Here is a 24,000-nt window from a genome sequence, read left to right as displayed (position 1 = left end):
ATGACTTAATGAATCTGACAATAATAAAAACTCGTACTCAAATTTCAACAGCCATATCATTACTAAGGCCAATTTTGAGATTGGAAAGATGGTCACCTCCCGATATTTATCATTTTCTCAGGCCCCAAACCCTTCTGCTAATAACAAAGGCAATAAGAAGTAGATTACAATTAAAATACTACATTAGGTTTAGAATCGTGTTAAAAGTTAAAAGCCCTTTACTTTATTGGTGTAGCTTTCAATGAGAACAAACAAATTTGATTTTTTCCCCCACCACAGTCAAACGTTCGTGGCAGTCTCAACCAGAAATGAGACCCCATCGAAATTTCTCATAAAGACCAAGGCTAAGGGAAATGTATCTTCAGACTCATTATGACTGAAATGAATTGCAACACACAGGAATTACTTACAGAAACAGAAATACATTCCAATTGAGCCTTAGGAAGAAAGTGTAACAACAACTCAGAACTCAGTCATGAATACTCGATATATATCCACCATCTTCTACTTTCGATTCTGCAGCCCATGTTTTGCTTCCGGAAAACTAAAAATAACCCTCCTTGTTTACACAACAGATGTGAATCTAGTTCCGAATTAAAATTAGGAAAATTCGGAAATTCGAACGCTATCAATCCTTAGTACTTCCGAATTAAAATTCGGAAGCTGTCGTGGAAATAAGTTGAATGGTTAAATACACGTATAATCATAACTGACACAACAGTAGTGTAAATTAAGTGTTTCAGTACATTGAAAATGGATATTCACTACAAATTCTCTATATGTACAGCAGTATCTCTTATCACAAGAGTTGTTGGGAGTGAGGTATTAAGAAATATTTAAATTGTTTGGGGAAGCTAGAAAATGTCTGAAAAATAGGAAATCCTAATAATTCTGAAAGATTTACATCCCTGGGGGGGTTGCGGTAGACTTGGTTAAACGAAGTGGGTGCAAAGTTTAACTTTTGATCGTTTCTCTTTTTTTTTTTTTTTTTTTTCTCCTTTTTTCCTTTCACTTCTTGAAAGCTTTCTGTTGAACTTTCTATTTTCTATATTATTTCTTATTACATTTTCTTTTATTAATTTTGATTTCCCAGGTAGATACGAACTAGGAGTACTTAATTTACTTTACTACAGTACAGAGAGAGGCTAGGGTAATAAAATTTACACATGCTTGATCAAGCACATGACGTAGATAATGGTCTTACATATAGACATGTGAAAGAAATAATCGTGTCATATAAAGAGTAAGAAAAAAATATATAGAAAAGAATAATAAATTTTTCATTACGAAAGGGAAAAGTGATTGTGCGACAGAGGGAGATATGGCATAAATATGGCAAAAGAGAACGAGATCGAAAGATATATACATTAATATATAAAACAATGGCTGACAAACCAAATCATGACATCAATTGAAAGCAACAGGTGTAATTTTAGACACTGATAGTGAAATTACAAGAAAAAGTCGCAGAATTATTTTTAACAATCCCACCACATTCTTTTGCTGGATGCGGGTTCAATCAGGATTCGATCCTGAAACGTCTTCTTTTCTCCTCATTTCCAATCATGTTTTACTTTCACTGGGTTTGAACACAAGAGTTAACTCTCTCCTTACCAGCCATTTTCGGGATTTCCCCCAAAACTTCACACCCAGACTAACACAAAAAGATATTTTTTATCACTCAAACCCAATAGCAGTAAAGTTCTTGCGATACATAATTTCTTTAGCAAAACGTGCTCCACAACACACTGTTCGTTTTCTTTAAATTTTATGATGTACAAAACATATTTGAATAAGAAAAGTATAACGAATGTGACGATTTTCTTATAGTTGGTAAGGAGAGGGTTAAGGTAAATCACATTTCCCATACTATCGTACAATGGGACTGATTTATTGACGGGGCCTGAAGCATTAAATTCCAAAATTAATTCCAGGCTTGGGGATAATCAACGAGTCATATCAATGAATGCCTTCTTCATCATTTGCATAGGGTGGGGGTGTTTAAACAAGACGCCGGACGCTTTGATCCCTTTGGACGTCGTAATAAAGCATGAATTGATCAGTTTCAATGCATTCTCTCTCTCTCTCTCTCTCTCTCTCTCTCTCTCTCTCTCTCTCTCTCTCTCTCTCTCTCTCTCTCTCTCTAACAAACACAAACAGACTCATAAACACACAGAGATACACAATCTCATTTACTTTCCCACCGTATCTCTTTCAATCTCTCTCCCTATTTTCCTCCCTCTCCCTCTAACTTGACCTCCCCCCCCCCCTTGCCCTCTCCCCCTCACACACACACACAAAGACACACACACGCACACACACACTCACTCTCTCTCTCTCTCTCTCTCAATCCACTATTCAATACCTGAAACTTACACCTAATAAAAAATACACACACACACACACACACACACAGACTCTCTCTTTCTCTCTCTCTCTCTCTCTCTCTCTCTCTCTCTCTCTCTCTCTCTCTCTCTCTCAATCCACTATTCAATACCTGAAACTTAAACCTTATAAAAAAAATAACAAGAGCTTCAGTGGTGGCGGGGGAGGAATCGGGGGAGGAGAACGACATCAAACCATTCAATTTTAGGAAACAGTTTTCAAGTACATCTCGTAACATCCAAGGAAAATCATCTTATTCATATATTATCTGTTCAACAAATATTACGACAACAAACAGACAAACAAATGAACACGATACCGTTCAACGGTTTTGTTGTTTTTTTGTTTTTGTTTTGTTTTTTTGCTTGTTTTTTTTTTTAACTTACCAAAACCTAATTTTAACGCCGACAACTGTACAGCAAATTGAAGAATATACTCATAAAACCCTTCCCAAATACATGTATCTAGTCTAACCCAGCATGGTGCCCATATAGTATGGGGAAAATTTATGTACACATTTATATACACAGACACGATACACAGACGAGCTGTATTGAAATTCCCTTGCCGTTCACCCATTGAATATTAAATAGCAGCTTCATCGATCTCGCCCATATGGATCTAATCTGGACATAATAATATCAAGTAATATAATAAAAACCCACTCACCATTCTTTTAAAGGCACCATTTAAAATATCATTTTGAATTAATTGACAAATACTACCACCACCCACCCACCCCTTTCCCCCCTCACTCCAGCGTCTCAATCCTGCAAAGAGTGGATATATTTTTATGATTAGCTGAAAATGCAATAAATAACATTCTTTTTGTCTTATCGAATTCATCTTACCCAGCCAATGTTTCATGTAATTACCTAAAACATGAGCATTGATAAAATCTAGCCTTTAAATTTTGCTACTCATTAAAAAAAAACACCAACTAGACATTACTTGATTGGTAATCCCCCCCCCCCCTCCCCCCCACCCCGCCCCAAATCCACCTTGCGTTTTAAGCCACTAAAACCGAGATACACTAGGGTAATGTGAACGTTATGCGTCAATAGGAAGACTCTTTAACATCCTCCTCCCCCCCCCCCCCCCCCCCCCTCCAACCTACCTTACCGATAATCTAGTCTATTTGATTGTTTTACATAATATTGGAATTCTTTAACGATGAGACAGTCTCGACCTAGGACTTCATGGTCTCGACCCAAAATCAGCCGGCAGAACGCTGCCGTTCTGTCATTACCACTATGAATGGTGTTATTATTGTATATTCTCCGTGTGTGTGACAAGTGAACGTGCCAAAAATTCTACCCAAGGGGTTAAACCTGTGTCAATTATTGCCATTATGTATTTTTATATTGTAAAGTAGCAAGCTATGCATTTCTCTTATTGAGTCTGATTCTGTCGTTTTGTAAATATCATTATTAGAATGGGTGACTGTATTATGTATCTATATACTATACAAAGGATAGGTTAGGGTTGAGAGGTAGCCATAAATAAATGGATAGCCGGATGATTTAAATACAAAAGACAGAGAGATTGATGGGGAGTTGGTACGTTAGGTAGATAGATAGATAGATAGATAGATAGATAGATAGATAGATAGATAGATAGATAGATAGATAGATAGATAGATAGATAGATAGATAGATAGATAGATAGATAATAGATAGAAGATATAGATAGATAGATAATATGATAGATAGATAGATTAAGATAGATAGATAGATAGATAGATAGATAGATAGATAGGATAGGATAGATAAGACAGATAGATAGATAGATAGACGATAATGATATAGATAGATTAGATAGAGTAGATAGATAGATAGATAGATAGATAGATAGATAGATAGATAGATGGATAGATAGATAGATAGATAGATAGATAGATAGATAGATAGATAGATAGATAGATAAAGACCGATAATGATTGAGTGATTAATAAGTGATATATTATACAAGTTGAAACTGTTTCTAAAATGTGCCTGACACTAATAAAAAGTGCCTTGCAAATATTATTTCGAGAGGCAATACATCATCAGTCTGTCAAAGCAATCTTCAATTTTAACTAGAAATGGTCACTAAACAAAAAGAAAACGATTTTAAAAATCAAATTAAACTTCGTGTCCAAAACAGGTGACAACGGTGTGGTTTTTTGGTTTGTTTTTTTTTTTTTTTTTTTTTTTTTTTTTTTTTTTTTTTTTTTGGGGGGGGGGGGGGGGGGGGGGGGGGGGTTAATAGGAAGAAATAAAAAAAAGATGGAGTACGTGTGTACTTATTTGGAGATCTGATAGCCCATATTATATTGTTATCATAGGCTCATTGCAACGCAAAGTGTTTTCTTTTTCAACAACGTTAAATCAAGCCCATAAATACGGCTGTGTCCAGTCATCAGACCTGCAGACATGTACACAGCGAGTGGAATGCAATCAATCCTTCAATGAGACCGTGAGAACTCGTACATGTCTGTATTTATTAAGTACATAACTGTCTACGAAACGTCAATAAAAAGCTAAGCACGGGTAGGTGATACATCGCTAGCCCTTTTGCTGTTAGATATGGCTATAATATGGTATTATGTAGACATAATATGTAAGAAAACTAATGTGCTATCGTTAAATATGGAAATGTTGCTGCTCGAAGCTCGAAAAAATAAATAACAATGTGAAATTAAATGTAAGCTTCAATTTAATATACGAAAACATATAAAATGGATGTTTCTGGTTTCCCGTTTATCAACTAAACAGGATGAATGGATACACTACAGACGAGTCAGATAGATAGATGGATAGATAGATAGATAAATAGATAGATAGATAGATAGATAGATAGATAGATAGATAGATAGATAGATAGATAGATAGATAGATAGATAGATAGATAGATAGATAGAGTGGATAGATAGATAGATAGATAGATTTGATAGATAGATAGATAAATGATAGATAGATAGATAAATGGATAGATAGATAGATAAATAGATAGATAGATAGATAGATAGATAGATAGATAGATAGATAGATAGATAGATAGATAGATAGATAGATAGATAGATAGATGCAGGGGGTGTTAGGGAAATCAAATTACGATCGGTCAAGGAAGCAATGTATAATCACTCTGTGGTGTGATGAATTAAGAAGGAAGTGAGATGACCTAAGTACATACATGTACCTGTGACGTGTTACCACCTAGCAAAGGCCAATCCCTCGTCCAGACCGTATTATGCAACAGGGTAAATAGAGAAACATTGGGAGAGAGAGAGAGAGAGAGAGAGAGAGAGAGAGAGAGAGAGAGAGAGAGAGAGAGAGAGAGAGAGATCGAACGACAGAATCGCTGTCAGTTATCTCCAACTCGAGTAAACATTTTGGAAGACAATTTTAAAAAAAAGAAGACTGAAGACTTTTAACAAAACAACTCTTTGCATTGCTTATCCTCTTAAACATCGTTTAATTTGTTTTGGCGAGTGCAATGATGCATCATTGGACCCATGTAAGATCCGTTACGTTTTTCTTAAATCGGATGGAAACAAATATACTGATAAATAATAAATTAAACATATAAATAAATATGATGATGCGTAAATGTTGCATGGTGACCGGATTCAAAGCTATAAAGCTTGTTAAAGTGACAAATTACGAGTAGAAAGCAGGTGTAAGATCAAGATTTGAACAAGTGTATATGAAACAGCGATTTAAATTTAAAGGGATGAAATTGGGACCAGGCACTGGTGGTAATCAGAAGGTTTGAGGTTCGAGGCAGACTGATTTTCTTGGGATGGTTTTCTTTGTTTCGCACACAGCTTTTCAGATCTTTTTGAAATATCTAGTACTTTATTTGGCACTGATACATACACACTTTTTCAGATCTTTAAAATGTGAACACCAGAGCAGTTTCATCTCCTCTGTTCATTCCTTTTCTATCTATTGGCTTCAAAACATTTCTACCTGAAACCAGTTCGAATCTTCCCGTGTCCAATTATGTTTGGCAGGCATGGTCTTGGCGATTTATCTGCGGATTAGTTTCAACCTTGCAAAGAAGGACGCACTGCAAAACGAAACAAAACCGTTCATGAAGGGAGGGGGCGGCAGGAAAGGCTTGGAAACGTGACCCCCATCTCCAAAAAGAGTTTAAAGCAAAGAATGCTATGGACTACAAATAGAACAACAACAAAAAATCTAAATTTGGATTAGGGGATTTTAAAAATGTTTTTTTTTTTTTTGAGTTGGGGAAAAGAATTTCTTATTCTGTGAGTGTTTGCTATGTATTTAAGACAAAATTTGGATGGGTTATCATGAATATCATCATCATCATCATCATCATCATCATCATCATCATCATCATCATCATCATCATCATCATCATCATCATCATCATCAGTATTATTATTATTATTATTATTATTATTATTATTATTATTATTATTATTATTATTATTATTATTATTATTATTATTACTATTATTATTATCATCATTACTCTCGTCGTCGGCATCGCCGTCTTCGTCGTTATCGTTGTCAACGTCATCACACCCACCACCACCACCACCACCAACTCAACCACAACCACCACCACAAAATATCTTTCACCACGATGTATCATTTCATTGTATAATATTACTAAGTTAAAATCTATAATGAGCCCATTACTGTAGAACATCTATTATCGCAGCGGAAGGATATTCTTCGCAAACCACCACAATCTATCCTGTTTTAAATCAGGGCGTTGGCTATTATTCTTAAGTGTGGATGAGTACAGGACGGACTGTAAAACGCAACAGTTAAACCCAAATGAAGTGGTTAAAACGAGAGAATAATGAGAGTTAAAGTACGTACGATGTAAGACAGAAGAGAAGTCGTCTCTTATGAAGTCATCATATAAATGCACCGTTGACAATTCTCTTTTTATTCAATATGATTATAATAATATATTATGCATTCATTATCATCAACGAAACAGAACCACTACCATCACTACCCCGACCTTCACCACCACCACCACCACCACCAACATCATCATCATCATCATTATCATCATCATAATCATCATCATCAACAACAACAACAACAGCAGCAGCAGATGCAACACAACAGCTCAGTAATAGCATACAAAGTCGCATTAAAAGTGCCATTTTAAAAGTTAAAACCGTCATCCGCTACCTCTGGCAGTTAAAAAAGATAGTTTACAGCTTTGTAGAGTTAATACCTAGTACCGATGTACTGACTGACTGACCGATGATAATAACGTTTATATCAACTGAAAACAAAAGAAAATGTTATGTCTTTGAAAAGATGACGGTTGTCCCAATTAGCACGGCGAAGTCGGCAGTCTACGACATAATATATTGTGGCATGGTGAAAACATTCCTTTATTGTCATTTTTACTTTCGACAGCTCTAAGGAGATTCAGTTTTTCATTAACTGCTGGGTGAACAAGCTGCGATGAGAACTACTGAACTCAAAAATTTATAGACGCATATTAGTTTACCCATTTCGTTTCGGAGAAAAGACGATTTTACAAAAGCATTAATAGCAAAAAATAATATGAGTCGTCCAAATAATCCTAGGAGTTCAATAAATATTTTCCTCCCATAAGCATCCGGTTTTACTAAAAATAGATTTTGACGCGTAGTGATATCTTCAGCAAAATGATAATTTCCTAAGATCAACTATTTGATATCGGTAATATTTTCACCCGTTGGTGAACACAGCGATAAATCTTAATGGAAAATAACATGGTTGAGATCATTGGGTGGGTATGATAAACGTATTCCTGACCTCTTGCGTTTGAAATTTCGAACTCGTTCCCAAGGTCCCAAGGTTGTGCAGCGGTATTGAGAGCACGTTCGAACTCTAAACGTAGGTTTTCAAGAATCTTCTATTAAAGATAGATTCAAATATCATCTGGTCTCCAGGGAGAAAACAAGAAAAAAAATTGCAAACCAATTTTATATAGAAATCACTTGGAAAAGTGATGGGTATCATTGCCACTTTTTTCTGCTCCCAAGACCCTATTCTGGGAGCACCCAACCTGAGCATGTTAGAGATTCAGGAAGTCTAAATCCAGTCCATTGCCATAAGATAATGTACACAATGAGCAAATGATTTATTCGTTCATTCTCTGTATCATTTTTTGTTAGTAAATGTGCCGAATCTTTAAACAGGGTATTATGTCGGCATGTACAAGACACAGAAAATTAAATGTGTAGTATAAAGTCTGATATTTGAGTGAGATCTGTATGCTTTATTATGAAGACCGAATGTCATTTCGTGAACAGTAAAAAGTTAACGCTTTGTATTTTTTCTGATTTTGACATAAAATGCAAATTTTATCATAAATTTCGTCCCGACAGAACACCGTTTTGAGACGGTTGGTCACAATAAACAATGAATATCACTAAGATTCGAACAAACTATGGTATAATCCATGTCGAAAGACTCGACTGTTCTACAGTGTCGTTATTTTACTAATGCAATGTGTTTGTGTGTGTGTGTGTGTGTGTGTGTGTATGTGTGTGTGCGAGAGAGAGAACGAGAGAGATATAGAAAGAAAGAAGGAAATAGAAAGAGAGAGAGAGAGAGAGAGAGAGAGAGAGAGAGAGAGAGAGAGAGAGGGAGGGGGGGCTGAGTTGTCATAAACTGACCAGCTCTTCTTGAATGACCAACGCCTATCGTTCTGTCTTGTTGGTATCCGGTGTCCAATTTCAATCACTGTCACTGTATCCGTTGTATATACCACGATAGTAATAGATAGGTGAGAGAAAATTGAACCGAGACTTGCAGGTAGGCAACAGCGCCTCGATAGGAAGACCGCATTATGAAAACAAAAGGAAATAACAGCGACACATTTTCAAGTATTTCATTGGTTTTGCATCGTCTAGCGTATGATGTGAATGCAATATATAAAATCTCACGTTAATTATTATAAAATCAACAAAACTGAAAAGGAATATAGTGACAACGGCAGACATTTATTTTTAATCTGGACGAAAAATGAAGATATATAATTGCATTCACAAATTATATAAGTGCATTGCGTGCACAATTTATACAGTGCATTGATCGAGTTTGCACCAAATCCAATGCTCTTCAACAATGTTCAATCCATTAATTAACCAAACAGATCAACGTGCACTTATTTACAGGTCTGATAACCCAAATTGTTGGGGTCTCATTGTTGTAATGGAAATATACTCAAACCAACGCAAAATGGTGTCCATTACAATTGATGTTGAAGACAAGGCCATATTGCGTTCGGTTATCAGACAAATAAATATGAAAACATGTGCACGTAGAAAGCTGTCAAATATTTCATTTCCAATTTATAAAACACAAAATATAAGTTAGATCTTGTACCTGGTAGAAAAAACCAACGCTACAAAGGCCCGGATGAACTCGAGCTCTCTAGGTCTTTCTGCTAACTGAGAGAAACTAACTTTCTTTGTTTTACTAGTGCATTTTAGATGTTCGTATCACAAGTTTAACCTCGCGAGGTCCCAGGTTTGAGAGTTTTTTGCCAAGATGAGGGTCATTTACAACGATCGATGTTTGAAGGACGAGTTTTCTGGCCAAATTTTCAAATACGGCTCTTTCCAGATCGTTTGCAATGGTGGTGAAGGGGATGATGGATGGTTGTTAGGAAATTGAATGTTTGGGATTACTTGTTGGCTTAAGCCAGCCAATTAAATGGTATTGAAACGTCCTATAGATAAATGTATGTGTACTGTACTAGTGTTGGGGGGGGGGGTGGATGTGTGTGGGTGGGAGATCTAATTTGATTATCTCTCTCTCTCTCTCTCTCTCTCTCTCTCTCTCTCTCTCTCTCTCTATATATATATATATATATATATATATATATATATATATATATATATATATATATATACTTCCATACTATCCATGTCTTGGTTTAAACAGGCCAGCTTTTTGTGTCAACATTATTGTCTGTTCTGTTGTTTGTTTGTTTGTTTTATCAAGTACTTATTAATTTGACATTTCAAATTTAAGATGCGTTGACACGGTGAGGGCCGTCTAAATCTAACAGTATGTTGCGAAGATCTATTAAAAATCTATTTTATTTCTTTTCGGTATGCAAGTCAATAAAATCCGAATGTTATTTGCAACACAGAGTAGAATGCGACGTATGTTGTAGTTATTGACAATGTTGATGTGTCATGATTGATGATGTTGTGTTTATTGACGATTAAATGGATTAGTGATTTTCAAGCCACTGAGATTTGACAGGAGAGAGAGAGAGAGTGAGAGAGAGAGAGAGAGAGAGAGAGAGAGAGAGAGAGAGATAGAGATGGAGGAAGATAGTACAGTAGATATTAATGCATTTTGAGGAGATGAGAAACGGAAGACATAGGAGAGAGAGAGAGAGAGAGAGAGAGAGAGAGAGAGAGATAGAGAGAGAGTGTGTGTGTGAGAGAGTGTGTGTGTGTGATAGAGACAGACAGAGAGAGAGAGGGGGGGGGAGAGAGAGAGAGAGAGAGGGGGGGGGGGGGTCGTTGGCTTTGACAAAACAAAAACAAACAAAAAAAAAACAACAAAAAATCAAAAAAAACAACAACAAAAAACAAAAAGGAAACAAAACAAAAAAAAACAACAACAAACGAAACAACAAATAAATACAACCCCCCCCCTCACCCCCCCCCCCCCCCCCCCCCCCCCACACAAAAAAAAAAAAAAAAAAAAAAAAAAAAAAAACAAAAAACAAAAACAAACATATGTCAGCACATTCCCGCGGCTCGCTATCATTACCAATACATTCATTTCCTTTCAACGATAATCATTGTTATTTGACTCAAATTATCGTAAAGATAACGTTGGATTTACCAACGGAATCGAGCACATCGGAGTGCTATGCTACTCGATGCGGTAAAATTGAACGACTCTTTACTTTTTATTGTTACTTTCATTTTTATTTTTATGATCATAAATGTTTGTTTGTTTTGTTTTTTTTCCCCGTACATTGTAACTTTCCATTGACCCTCTTTACATAACATAAGATGATAGACAGGTAGCACTATGAAGTGAAGACCAAGAAGTTTAAATAAACAAATAAAGAAAGAAATATTTTTAAAAAGGAAAAAGGAAATAAATAAATAGTTTAGTGAACAAATAAATAAATAGTTTAGTGAACGAATAAATAAATAAATAAATATAACCAAATCACTTTATATTACGACTTCACGACTAACTGATAGGCACAATAAATGAGTTGAAGTAACCGAACGTTGTCTTTAGTCAGATATGTTCCAATATGATTGTAATTTAATAGTTTTAGAATCCCCCCCCCCCCCCCCCCCACCTCCCCTCATGAATGCTACAATAAACTGTAGGGTTGCCAAACATGGCGCTACGAGTACCAAGAAAATTCCCAGCAAAAATAATTTCCATCCACGCCTCATTGTAGCATCGTTGCCAAATACCTCCGCTCCGAGCTCTTTCCTACTGCATTGTAAAAACAAATAATGAGATATCGATATAAGATTGATGGCATACAAGAATTGAGACGACGTGTTGACAGAAATTCGATATGATTAATCAACGTTATCGTTAATATTATTATTCCGATAATATGCCTTAAGACAATAAATATGAATGGAGAACAAACATAGACAACTTGCTTAGATTGATAATGCATTCCAGTTTATTTTTACGATTTCGATAATTATGATTACGAGTGGTATTAGTTGTGCTGTTAACCAGTCATTCATTCATTTGATGGCCAGCCAATTCCTTCAATGGTATCCTTTTATTTATTTGCTTGTTCATTCTTATTCTTTTATTCACTCACTCATTCATTTTCCCTCCAAGCGTTTATCTAGCTGGTCTTTCATTTCTGTTTATTTACTTATTAGATTTTTTTCTATTCATTTACATATTATTGTTTGTATTATTATTTATCACTTTATTCATTTATCAATCTTTTTCTTTTTTCTTTTTTCAAACGCATCCACTCGCTCTCTACTCCCTCGCCACCCACTATTTTCATTTCGGTGTTGTTCATTCATTCATTAACTATTGTCTTCATTAACTACTATATTTACCAATCTATTCATTTTAATTCATTCATTCATATCCCACCCACGCCCATGCTTTCATTTCACTTTCTTCTTTCATTTACAAGCCTATGAATTTATTTTGACCCACTCATTCATATCCTCCCCCTCCCCCTCCCCCGCCCCCCAAGCTTTAGTTTCATTGTTGGTTATAAATCAATTAACTTTCTTATTTATTTACAAATTTATTAATCTATTTTATCCCATTCATTCAATTCCATCAGTGAGTATAAAAATTGTTCCATTCATTCACTGACTCATCAACCATTTATGTATAAACATAATTATCTTATGTCAGCTGAGTTTTGTTTTGACAATGACGTAGACACGCTTTGTGAAGTAATATGTCGAAATATAAAAAAAAGTATTTAAAACAATGTTGTTGGTTTTATAAATATATACAGAAAGCGTAGTATTATAATTTATAATAATAATATAATTTGCATAGTCTTTGTTGGATACGAAAAGTATGAGCCAATGCTATCCAATGAAACATAAAGTAACTTCAGAGCCAGGGGCTCATGGACACGGAATTATTTCGATATTTATAGTGTTACACGGGATGTAACAATAATAACCTGTAATTGCATGCTATCCTTTGGATAGGAAATAAATTGAGCATTTATAAAAAAAACAGTATCCTCTAAAGATGCTCATAGCGCTTTACCGGGGATTCCCAGTCAACAGCAACACTTAACATGTAAGACGGCACTGACACCTGTAAAGTATTAGTACTATTTTTTCAACAGATACAACGCTGCTAACGCTGACCTAAGAGCCTTTTCCAATGACTCAACTTTGCGCCACCCAGAGCAAGATTCGAACCCGGGACCTACTAGTACGAAGGCGAGTGTCTTACCACAGGACCACGAATCCGCAAATAAGGCAGTTCGACTTTTGCGAAGCAACCCAGAAACCAAACCAATCACTACAGGGTGCACCAAACAAAACAAACAAAAAAAGAAAGAAAAAAAAATCACCCCATTATGGGGATCGAAACGGACCCTATGCTTGTAAGCCCAGTGCTCTATCAAATTATGAGCAACGATATCGAGATTATATCAAACGAGACTAAAAACAAAGCAATAAAAAGAACGGATCGGATAGGACAAATTCGATGACAGCTATGTTGACCAACTTTGACATAAGAATCCTTCACTTCACTTGTCTTCCAAACTCTTATCGCTAAAGCTAAAGCAAACAAGAGATTTCCTACACAGAATTGTCACCAGGGGGCTTGAATCTGAACCCGATTTGATCCTCTTCTTGCTATCTCTTCCTACAAGACATTCCCTAGCCCTGCCAGCCACTGTACTTTATCAATTGGTCTAGAAGAATTGTCAATGTGACTTTTGAATGACTAAATAAAGGGATGGTACACCACTTTAATAAAAATTGTGGCCCGCCGCTTCCAACCGGCTTTATGTTTCGACGACGTATACTTATTTGCAGGTCTGTAAGCCGAATTGTTATGAGCTCATTGTTGATATAATGGAAATATGTACTCTCAAACGAACGCAAAATATTGTCCATTGCAACAGTGTTAAAACAAGCCCATTATTGAGCTGGGTTATCAGATCTGATAATATAGGCACCTAGTGTTGTGATGATTTGGGTGCCTTAAAATGATTTTGGAGTCAAACATGTAAAATTGGGGCCAATTCTTAAATCTGTTATCGAAGACAATATACTTTTTTTTTTTTAATTCCCTTTATTCATCCCATAGGAGAATTTTTTCTCTTGGGTCTATTCCAAGGGAAGACTGGAATAACCCAGGCGTCAGTCGCAGTGCAGTGCCGCAATATGAGCCAAGGCATGCCCAAGGCCACATGGCGCATCGGCGGGTGATCGAACTCGGTAGCTTTCGGGTACGAAGCAAAGACTGTACCGCTGAGCCACGCTGCTCCTTAGATTAACAATAAATATAAAATCTCGTATTTTTGGTCATTGCCGACTTAAACTAAGTTTTTTGGCAGCTCGTTCACCCCGACATGTTACCCTTTCGAGACGATATGTCACATATTTTGGTCATATCTGAGGAACTCGTTTGTCGTGCAATGCGATAATTTTATTGCGTGATTTTGTTCTGGTTTTTATCATTATTTGTTTGTTTTTTATTTGATTTTCGTGTCTTTTTAATTTATTTTTTTCCACGTCACTTATTGCGACCCTCTTGAGCCTCAAAATTTGTCTTTGTAATCTATTATTCTGAAAATAACCGAGCAATATTAATCACTGTGCTATTCTCTATTTATTGTTTGTTCATATGACATTGAACAATATGTAAAAAAAAAAAAAATCTAATGATGGTCTATTAAAAGTTTGGGCAGATAAAGGCTTTTAGATAGTTAAAAAATTAATCCAAAAAAACAAAAACAAAAAAAAAACAATAATAATAACAATAATAAATAATAATAATAATAATAATAATAATAATAATAATAATAATAATAATAATAATAATAATAATAATAATAATAATAATAATAATAATAATAATAATAATAATAATAATAATAATAATAATAATAATAATAATAATAATAATAATAATAATAATAATAATAATATAATAAGAGAAGAAGAAGAAGAAGAAGAAGAAGAAGAAGAAGAAGAAGAAGAAGAATTTTATGTTTCTAAATAAGGGGCTGGCGTAATCCAGAAAGCGTCACAGACGCATTAACTCCTAAAGTCAATCAGATTAACATCTTGAAATAACAAGCTATGTAAAATGTATTAAGATTGTGCCCTAAATGCAGCTGCATAATAATAAATATTATATGAGTGGAACTGACTGCCAATAGCGTTTTTATTCAGTCTTTGATCAGAACGGCGCCTGGTCGAATGCTTTCACGATTGCAACATAACGCCTTTTCTAAAAATTCGCATTCATTCAGTCTTGGATATAAAATGCCACATTCGAATTATTATTTTTGTTTTGTTTTTGGAAACACATTTTAAAATAAATTTGGCCAGAAATGGATCAATTATAATGTTAATGATTCTCAACTTGCGCAAAAAGTCTCAAATCTGAGATTTCGAGAGAAAACATAAGGCCCAGGTTTGAGATGTATCGGCAACTTGACGGGCCTGCTTATAAACGATTGATATCTTTATTTGAAAAAAAAAGAAAAACTATTGTGTAATTTGTAAAATGTGCTTTAGTCATAGTCAAGGAGTGTATAGTGTTTTGTTGTGGTTGTCTCGGTTTAGATTTTCATATTCAGTATCTGCATTGGCGACCATTTATGACGATCATAGGCTACACAATGATAAAATTTACGTAGGCGGAACTATAAAGTAATAAAATGAATAGGGTTGTGAAATGGGACTCTCTCTCTCTCTCTCTCTCTCTCTCTCTCTCTCTCTCTCTCTCTCTCTCTCTCTCTCTCTCTCTCTCTCTCTCTTTATTTCTTTCTTTCATCCCTTTTCTCTTCCTTATCTAAAAGTGTTTGACTGTAGAATGTATGTATATTCGTGTGCATTGGAATATTTACGTGTGCACGTATTATGATAATAAACTAGACAAACAATTGTTCGTGTTTATGCCTGCGTGTGTGTGTGTGTGTGTGTGTGTGTGTGTGTGTGTGTGTGTGTGTCTGTAAAAAGAGCATGATAACAATAGAAAGAGAGGGAGCTATAAATAGATAGATAGAAAGAAAGAAAGATAGATAGATAGATAGATAGATAGATAGATAGATAGATGGATGGATAGATAGATAGAGGGATGAGTGAGAGAGACAGAGGGAGAGATAGAGAGAGAGAGAGAGAGAGAGAGAGAGAGAGAGAGAGAGAGAGAGAGAGAGAGAGAGAGAGAGAGTCAGATAGAGTTTATTTACCTCTCTATGGCCGGGGAAAACCTGAATTCTTAACGAATCAGCATATAGTATATCGAACTAGAGCAAATTGGTAAATCTTATGAAAATCATAATAAAACAAAGCATTAAATGATAGGGCATTGGCTGGCCCAATTGTGGCCGTAATAAGATTATTGTTTTTCTTCATTTATCCAGCCAAAATAAACAACACTAGATATTCGTGTTTCTTGATTATAAGGTTAATTTATATCATAATAAAACAAAGCATTAAATGATAGGGCATTGGCTGACCCGATTGTGGCCGTAATAAGATTATTGTTTTTCTTCATTTATCCAGCCAAAATAAACAAAACTAGATATTCGTGTTTCTTGATTATAAGGTTAATTTATATCATAATAAAACAAAGCATTAAATGATAGGGCATTGGCTGACCCGATTGTGGCCGTAATAAGATTATTGTTTTTCTTCATTTATCCAGCCAAAATAAACAACACTAGATATTCGTGTTTCTTGATTATAAGGTTAATTTATATCATAATAAAACAAAGCATTAAATGATAGGGCATTGGCTGACCCGATTGTGGCCGTAATAAGATTATTGTTTTTCTTCATTTATCCAGCCAAAATAAACAACACTAGATATTCGTGTTTCTTGATTATAAGGTTAATTTATATCATAATAAAACAAAGCATTAAATGATAGGGCATTGGCTGACCCGATTGTGGCCGTAATAAGATTATTGTTTTTCTTCATTTATCCAGCCAAAATAAACAACACTAGATATTCGTGTTTCTTGATTATAAGGTTAATTTATATCATAATAAAACAAAGCATTAAATGATAGGGCATTGGCTGACCCGATTGTGGCCGTAATAAGATTATTGTTTTTCTTCATTTATCCAGCCAAAATAAACAACACTAGATATTCGTGTTTCTTGATTATAAGGTTAATTTATATCATAATAAAACAAAGCATTATATGATAGGGCATTGGCTGACCCGATTGTGGCCGTAATAAGATTATTGTTTTTCTTCATTTATACAGCCAAAATAAACAACACTAGATATTCGTGTTTCTTGATTATAAGGTTAATTTATATCATAATAAAACAAAGCATTAAATGATAGGGCATTGGCTGACCCGATTGTGGCCGTAATAAGATTATTGTTTTTCTTCATTTATCCAGCCAAAATAAACAACACTAGATATTCGTGTTTCTTGATTATAAGGTTAATTTATATCATAATAAAACAAAGCATTAAATGATAGGGCATTGGCTGACCCGATTGTGGCCGTAATAAGATTATTGTTTTTCTTCATTTATCCAGCCAAAATAAACAACACTAGATATTCGTGTTTCTTGATTATAAGGTTAATTTATATCATAATAAAACAAAGCATTAAATGATAGGGCATTGGCTGGCCCAATTGTGGCCGTAATAAGATTATTGTTTTTCTTCATTTATCCAGCCAAAATAAACAACACTAGATATTCGTGTTTCTTGATTATAAGGTTAATTAAAAGTGTTAATTTACAGTTCTGATGTGTTTTACTCCCGTTTTACTTGATTGCAAATGTGTCCACATTCAACGGACGTCTCGGACTGGTAGAGAACGTGCACTTAAGGCTATTACGAACAAGCACTGATGTTTTTAAAAAAAAATATATTATACTATTAATATAATATTGAGCTTTTATATAGCGCAATATCCACTTAACGTGCTCAAAGCGCTTTACAAGGGGTCCCTGGTCAACAGCAACATTTAACATGTAGGACGAGACTTGACGCCTGTTAGGACAAAGACAACGCTGTTAACAGCCAGGTACTCATTTCATACCTGAGTACGGTGAGAGAATGTGGACTCAACTATGCGTCGAGCGAGGCTCGAACCCAGGACCTTCCGATCCGAAAGCGAGTGTCATACCACTAGACCACATAGCCGCACATATTGTATTGTGGAAATTAACTTAAGATATCGAGATGAATATTTTGAGCCACCAAATATCATAAATCAATCCGGTAATAAAATCTGTATGTATGGACACACAACACTGTTGTCAACAAGGCGGTGGGATGGTGATTCACAACATTAAAGGACCTGGAATATTTTATAGAAAATCATTTGAGTAAACAGGTGATAGAATTACCCTTACTCTAAAAAAGAAAAAAAAATTGTGCAGGTTATTCGTTTAATCTATAAAAAATAGTTTTATAATATTTAGACATGCCAGTATGTCTTTGATTGTTGATAAAAATTTAACAAGGGATGTACGGAACAATGTTAACCACCCCAACCATATATATATATAAAAAAAGAATAGATCCATAATATTATGCTTTATGCAGCATTTGTGTATTAATTTATGAAACACGAGAAGACTGTTGACGAACACTCAGCTCTCTTGACGTAAAAAAGCAATGTAGAAGACGCGAAAGAGGAAGTTTGCAGGTGAAAATAAGAACCGGGTTTGAACTGATCTGACATCAAAGAAATATCATGTTCAATTCATCCTCAATATACGCAAACAATAAATGGCTATCCCATTATGTATATTTGTCTACAATATATTGTTCGCTAAATCTGGGAGGAGTTTTTAAACAAATATTATAATTCTTGTGTCACGCTATCCATACGATTATTCTTCTGTCCATAGACCCACATTTCAATTGAATAAATAATGTATACAGATAGATCAAATTTCATTGATTCTATTATTATGAATTTGGGTGATCATTCCTTTGCTCAAGTGCCAATGATTCATACTTTATTGTAAAAATCGAGCTTTCCTAAAGAGTAAAATCAACTGAATGTGTTCAAAGCTCTTTTAGAGATCCCAAGTCAACAGCGAACCATAACAATTAGGTCGAGACGGCGCCTGTAGAGTCATATTACATTGTTTTCTAAACAGAGATAACTGTTATCGACCAGGTCCTCATTTGGCACCTGAGTACGGTGATGTAATGTGAATAATGTAGAAAGCCTTTTTCAGGAACTCAACCTTACGTCATCAGAGCGATGGGTATCAAAGCATGAGATCATAAAGAACTTAACTATCTATCAAGTCGGTGAGGTTGGCAGAGGATACGAACCAAAACCTAGGAACCAAACCAAGAGTTTCAGATCGCCGATAAACAACTCTTTGGGAATGCTCTAATTCTCTGTATGTTTATTTAGTCCCATGACTTAGGCGGCGCTTGCAGCATTTACAGACAACATTACGTATTAAAACACCAGAACGTATTCTAACTCTTATTTCCTTAACAAGTTCCAACAAAAACACGCCACCCCGCCCCACCCCCGCCCCACCCCCCAACACCCGCCTTCTCCCCATTCCCCAACCCCATTCCTTATTTACAAGGACTATAACAATAATTTGACCATTGCCGATTTCAAGTCCTGTTCAAACATTCAACGTCACCCGGTCGTAAATATTTCTGTCAATTTCATGCCGGCCCTACTTCAATAGACATTTACACAATATCGTAAATTAGCAAGGAGACGATCTTTATCAGCATTCGCCGACGACTCAGATGACCGAAACATCGAAACTGGTTGCTTATAAATGTTATAGATTTACATACGAGATGGTGAAAGAAGGGCGTTGGAACCGTGTAATATTTTTAACAAATACCTTTGAAAAGTATTGGTCTCTCAAGAAAGCTGAAATTGTAAACTTATAATCTATTTATCGTATAAAATTTGTGATGATACAGTAATATAAACGAATATTTGACGATGCCGCGAATTTATGGGCCCTTTTTGATGGAGAAAACAACGCTTCAATGATAAACATATTTAAGATTATTATAATTCAATAGTTGAATAACAGACAATTAAACAGCTCACTATCGCATTCTGATTTTTTAAAAACAACTCGTATTTGAAATTGTGTCCCAGTTTGAGAGTTTTTGCCAAGACGAGGGTCATTTAAATAGATCGATATTTGAAGGACGAGTTTCCTGGTCAAATTTCTGAATACCAGTTTTCCACAATAAGGCAGTTAACTGGTTTACTTTAATCCTTTAAGATTTTCACGGCGGGGTTGGTGATTTTCAAGACTGAATCACGATGTAACTGTTCTATTTGTAAAAACGTTGGATTAGCTGTTGTTTACAACTTCCCCCCCCCCCCCCCACCCACCCCCACCATCACCTCGTAAGATTTTCGCTGACAAGAATAATTATCATTCCATGAACAATCCATTATTCCTCCACATCTATTGCATTATGGGTAATCACACGAAACTATGCTATTCCAAATACAAAATATTATAAAATGCAACTATCTATAATGTAACACAACGCTCCAAGAATCTGAAAAGCAAACTGATTACATAGATAACGTCAACCCGTTAAAAATTTGAATTTTCAAATTTCGAACGAAACGAAATGGCAAGTCATTTGTCAAGGTCATGCATGATATAATAATATGCGCGCAAAAAAATGGATGGACTGTGAAGAAAACTCTGGTCCAGTTGACGAATCGGACAAGCAAATAACGCCCCCCCCCCTCCCCCCTCCCTCCTCCCCGAAATGGAAAAAAAAAAAAAAGAAAAGAAAGAGAAAACAAATCTTTCTTGTATTTTTGTTTCTTGCCTTTAACTTTGAAGAGTAATTTTGAAACCACATTTATACAATTGCTGGTATATTTATGATCATAAAAGCATGACAAACCAAATTGGAATGTGCATACACCATATTACTTAGTAATGTGATTGTGTACGATGGTGTGATATTATATCAACATGAAACGCTAATGGCATAATCAATTCTAGTTTACTGTTAAATGTGTTCTGAAAGTCACCATTTTTTTATATTTGTGCGGCTATGTGGTCTAGTGGTATGACACACGCTTTCGGATCGGAAGGTCCTGGGTTTGAGCCTCGCTCGGCGCATAGTTGAGTCCTTGGAGAAGGCTCTTTACTCACATTCTCTCACCGTACTCGGGTGTAAAAAGAGTACTTGGCCGTTAACAGCGTATTCCCTGTCCGAAAAAAAAAATTGTAATATCGCCTAAAAGGCGTCATGTACCGTCCTACATGTTAAATGCTGCTGTTGGCCAGGGATCCCTTGTAAAGCGCTTTGAGCACGTTTAGTGGATATTGATCTATATAACAGCTCAATTTAAAAGCTCAATTAAAAAAAATGTTATAATATTTTTAAAATCGTAATTTTCACAAGAGTTGGCATCTCTGTAAAATAAGGCAAGAAGACTCGATTAATTCGAGTGGAGCGCCGCAAATTGGGCTAGGCCGAGGTGACTTGCTCAAGGCCACACAGCAGCAGCGGCAGGCCATCGAACTTGGTACCTATCGGGTACGAAGCAAAGCCCGTACCGCTGAGCCACGTTGTCCCCGTTTATCAGAAGAAACTTTAGTGAGAAAAGGTATGGATAGAAAATTCTCTTATCGAATAAGAGGAAAAGAAATATGGAGAGATAAAAATGGAGAGAGGACAGAAAAACGAAGAATCGGATGTGGGGAGAAAGAGGGGGGGGGGGGGGGGGGCCCAGATCTAATTGGCTATGTTTTATCATCACGAAAAACAAGTTTATCTTTTATCTCATGTGATGTCAAAATCAATCCTTGAGACTTGATAAGTCCCCGGCTGCAAATCATAACTATACGGCTGTACTATGGGGAAAAAAATAAAACACAAATTTAAAGATTTGGCCAGAAAACTCGTCCTTCAAATATATCGATCCATTTAAATGACCCTCATCTTGGCAAAAACTCTCAAACCTCGGACTTCATTCATTTATTTATTCATATTTTATTTTATTTTTTTTTTTTTGCTTCTGTGTGTGTGTGTGTGTGTGTGTGTGTGTGTGTGTGTGTGTGTATGTGTGTGTTTATTATTCTTTGTTATGTTTTTTTTGGGGGTGTGTATTTTTGTTTTGTTTTGTTATGTTTTTCGCCCCAATCACACGACATAAAACCAGTTCGACACTGTAGGTCACTTCAGGAGTAGAAAAAACAAGTCGGTATCCAAGGTTGGTTGGCAAGAATTGACAATCAAGGCCAGACATTTCCATTCCATCCGAAAGCAAATTCAAACAAATTATTATCTTGTTTGGAAGCTGAGGACGGAACAACTGAACAACTCGCGCGATGTCCGCAAAGATTTACCCCATCTCCTTCCTCATTCGCCTCCCCCCCCCCTCCTACCTCCCCGCCCCACTATTCTCTCTCTCTCTCTCTCTCTCTCTCTCTCTCTCTCTCTCTCTCTCTCTCTCTCTCTCTCTCTCTCTCTCTCCCTACTTCTCTCTCTTAGTCCATCTATTTATCTATACATCTATCCATCTGTCTGTCTATCTATCTATCTATCTATCTATCTATCTATCTATCTATCTATCTATCTATCTATCTATCTATCTATCTATCTATCTATCTATATATATATATATATTATATTATATATATATATATATATATATATTAATTATCAATCTATCTATCGATCTATCTATCTATCTATCTATCTATTAACTATCAATCTAAATTCCACCGTCTTCTCCATAACAAGTTGTACCTTATGCACCAAATAACCATAACAAAGAATGGCCAGATGCGTGTAATACTCTCTTTAGCATGCTGTCAGTTCATACTGCATATTATCTTATTTCCTTTCCTTCAACATGGGGAATGAAGCCTATTCTAGATGTTTTCTTTTCTCCCTTACAGTATTTCACAACTTGCCAGTATACTTATTCTTACTACCAAGTAGGCGAATACATACACTCCTTTTTAGTGCATACATATTGACTAGCCAATTCAAGCCAATGCATAAATTAACAATGACAACGACAGTGCAACTACATTCTGAAGTACCTTATATATTGTCGCATGTTAAACCCCAGATGAAACTCAGAAAGGCGGTAGAGTTCTGAGTTAAAGAAAATACAAATACCCAAGTGTTTCTGAGAAAATACCTCGCCATTCGAAACGTGTAAAAATGGCGGGATAATAATATACAGGTAGGTGGCCGAAAATGACGATTGTGGAATCGGAGTGAATAAGGGATGAAGGTGGTGGTGGTGGACGGGCGGGGGGGGGGGGGGGGGGGGGGGGAGGATTGTACAATTACATGTCATTTATTTAATTTTTGCAACATTATAATCAGGCACTGCAATGTGTGATGAGTCACAATCTGGCTAGTATTTCATTTCATTTATTTGTGACCGATCCACTCCAACCGGTATTATGTCAAAATGAGTTAGCAGCTAAACATTGAATTTATAGGAGTCATTTTTATATATATAATTTTTATTGTTTAATGGATGTCGATAGCCGGCGGATGCAACCTATGAAGTCTTGCTTTTCATGATCGGCGGATCAAAACTCTGAAGTCTACATACGAGCTTTGCGCACCATGTTTTATTTAATTTTTGGCGGATCAGATCTCTGATAAAAATCGAGACTTCAGATGTTATCAATGTCTATTTTTCTTCATCTGGCTCATTCTACGTCACCAGTTTGGCACCCAATTTCAAAGAACGACTACTCACCCCATTGCCAATATACCACTCAAAATATTACCAAACATCAACCACGGACCTCAAACAACATCAGAGATAATATGGCATTAAACAGACTGGAATGGGAGATTATCCATCTGCACAGAAACCGAGAAGGCCGCCGAGGCTGCAAAGTCTGTCGACTATGTCAGCGAAGTCAAGTCACTTTATTCCGAGCGAAGTCAAGTCAGTTTATTCCGAGCG

General features: G+C 35.7%; 1 protein-coding gene across 5 annotated transcripts in view; it reads right to left on the bottom strand.

Annotated features, from left to right (window-relative positions):
* Positions 1–24,000, bottom strand: part of LOC144970269 (uncharacterized) — a 251,041-nt gene that overhangs the window by 72,706 nt on the left and 154,335 nt on the right. Inside the window, exon 1 of one of the 5 annotated variants that reach the window (XM_078909731.1) lies at positions 6,339–6,433. The exons of the other annotated variants lie outside the window; for them this stretch is intronic. The gene's annotated coding sequence lies outside the window, so the exon portion shown is untranslated. Of the gene's footprint in view, positions 1–6,338; positions 6,434–24,000 lie in introns of those variants that run through there. 5 annotated transcript variants of the gene reach the window in all.

Source organism: Berghia stephanieae, chromosome 4, assembly GCF_034508935.2.
Source record: "Berghia stephanieae isolate SIO BIC M18660-M18661 chromosome 4, UCSD_Bste_1.3, whole genome shotgun sequence".
Classification (NCBI taxonomy): domain Eukaryota; kingdom Metazoa; phylum Mollusca; class Gastropoda; order Nudibranchia; family Aeolidiidae; genus Berghia; species Berghia stephanieae.
Note: the sequence above shows the minus strand (reverse complement) of the source record. Positions and strands in the feature narration are given on the sequence as shown.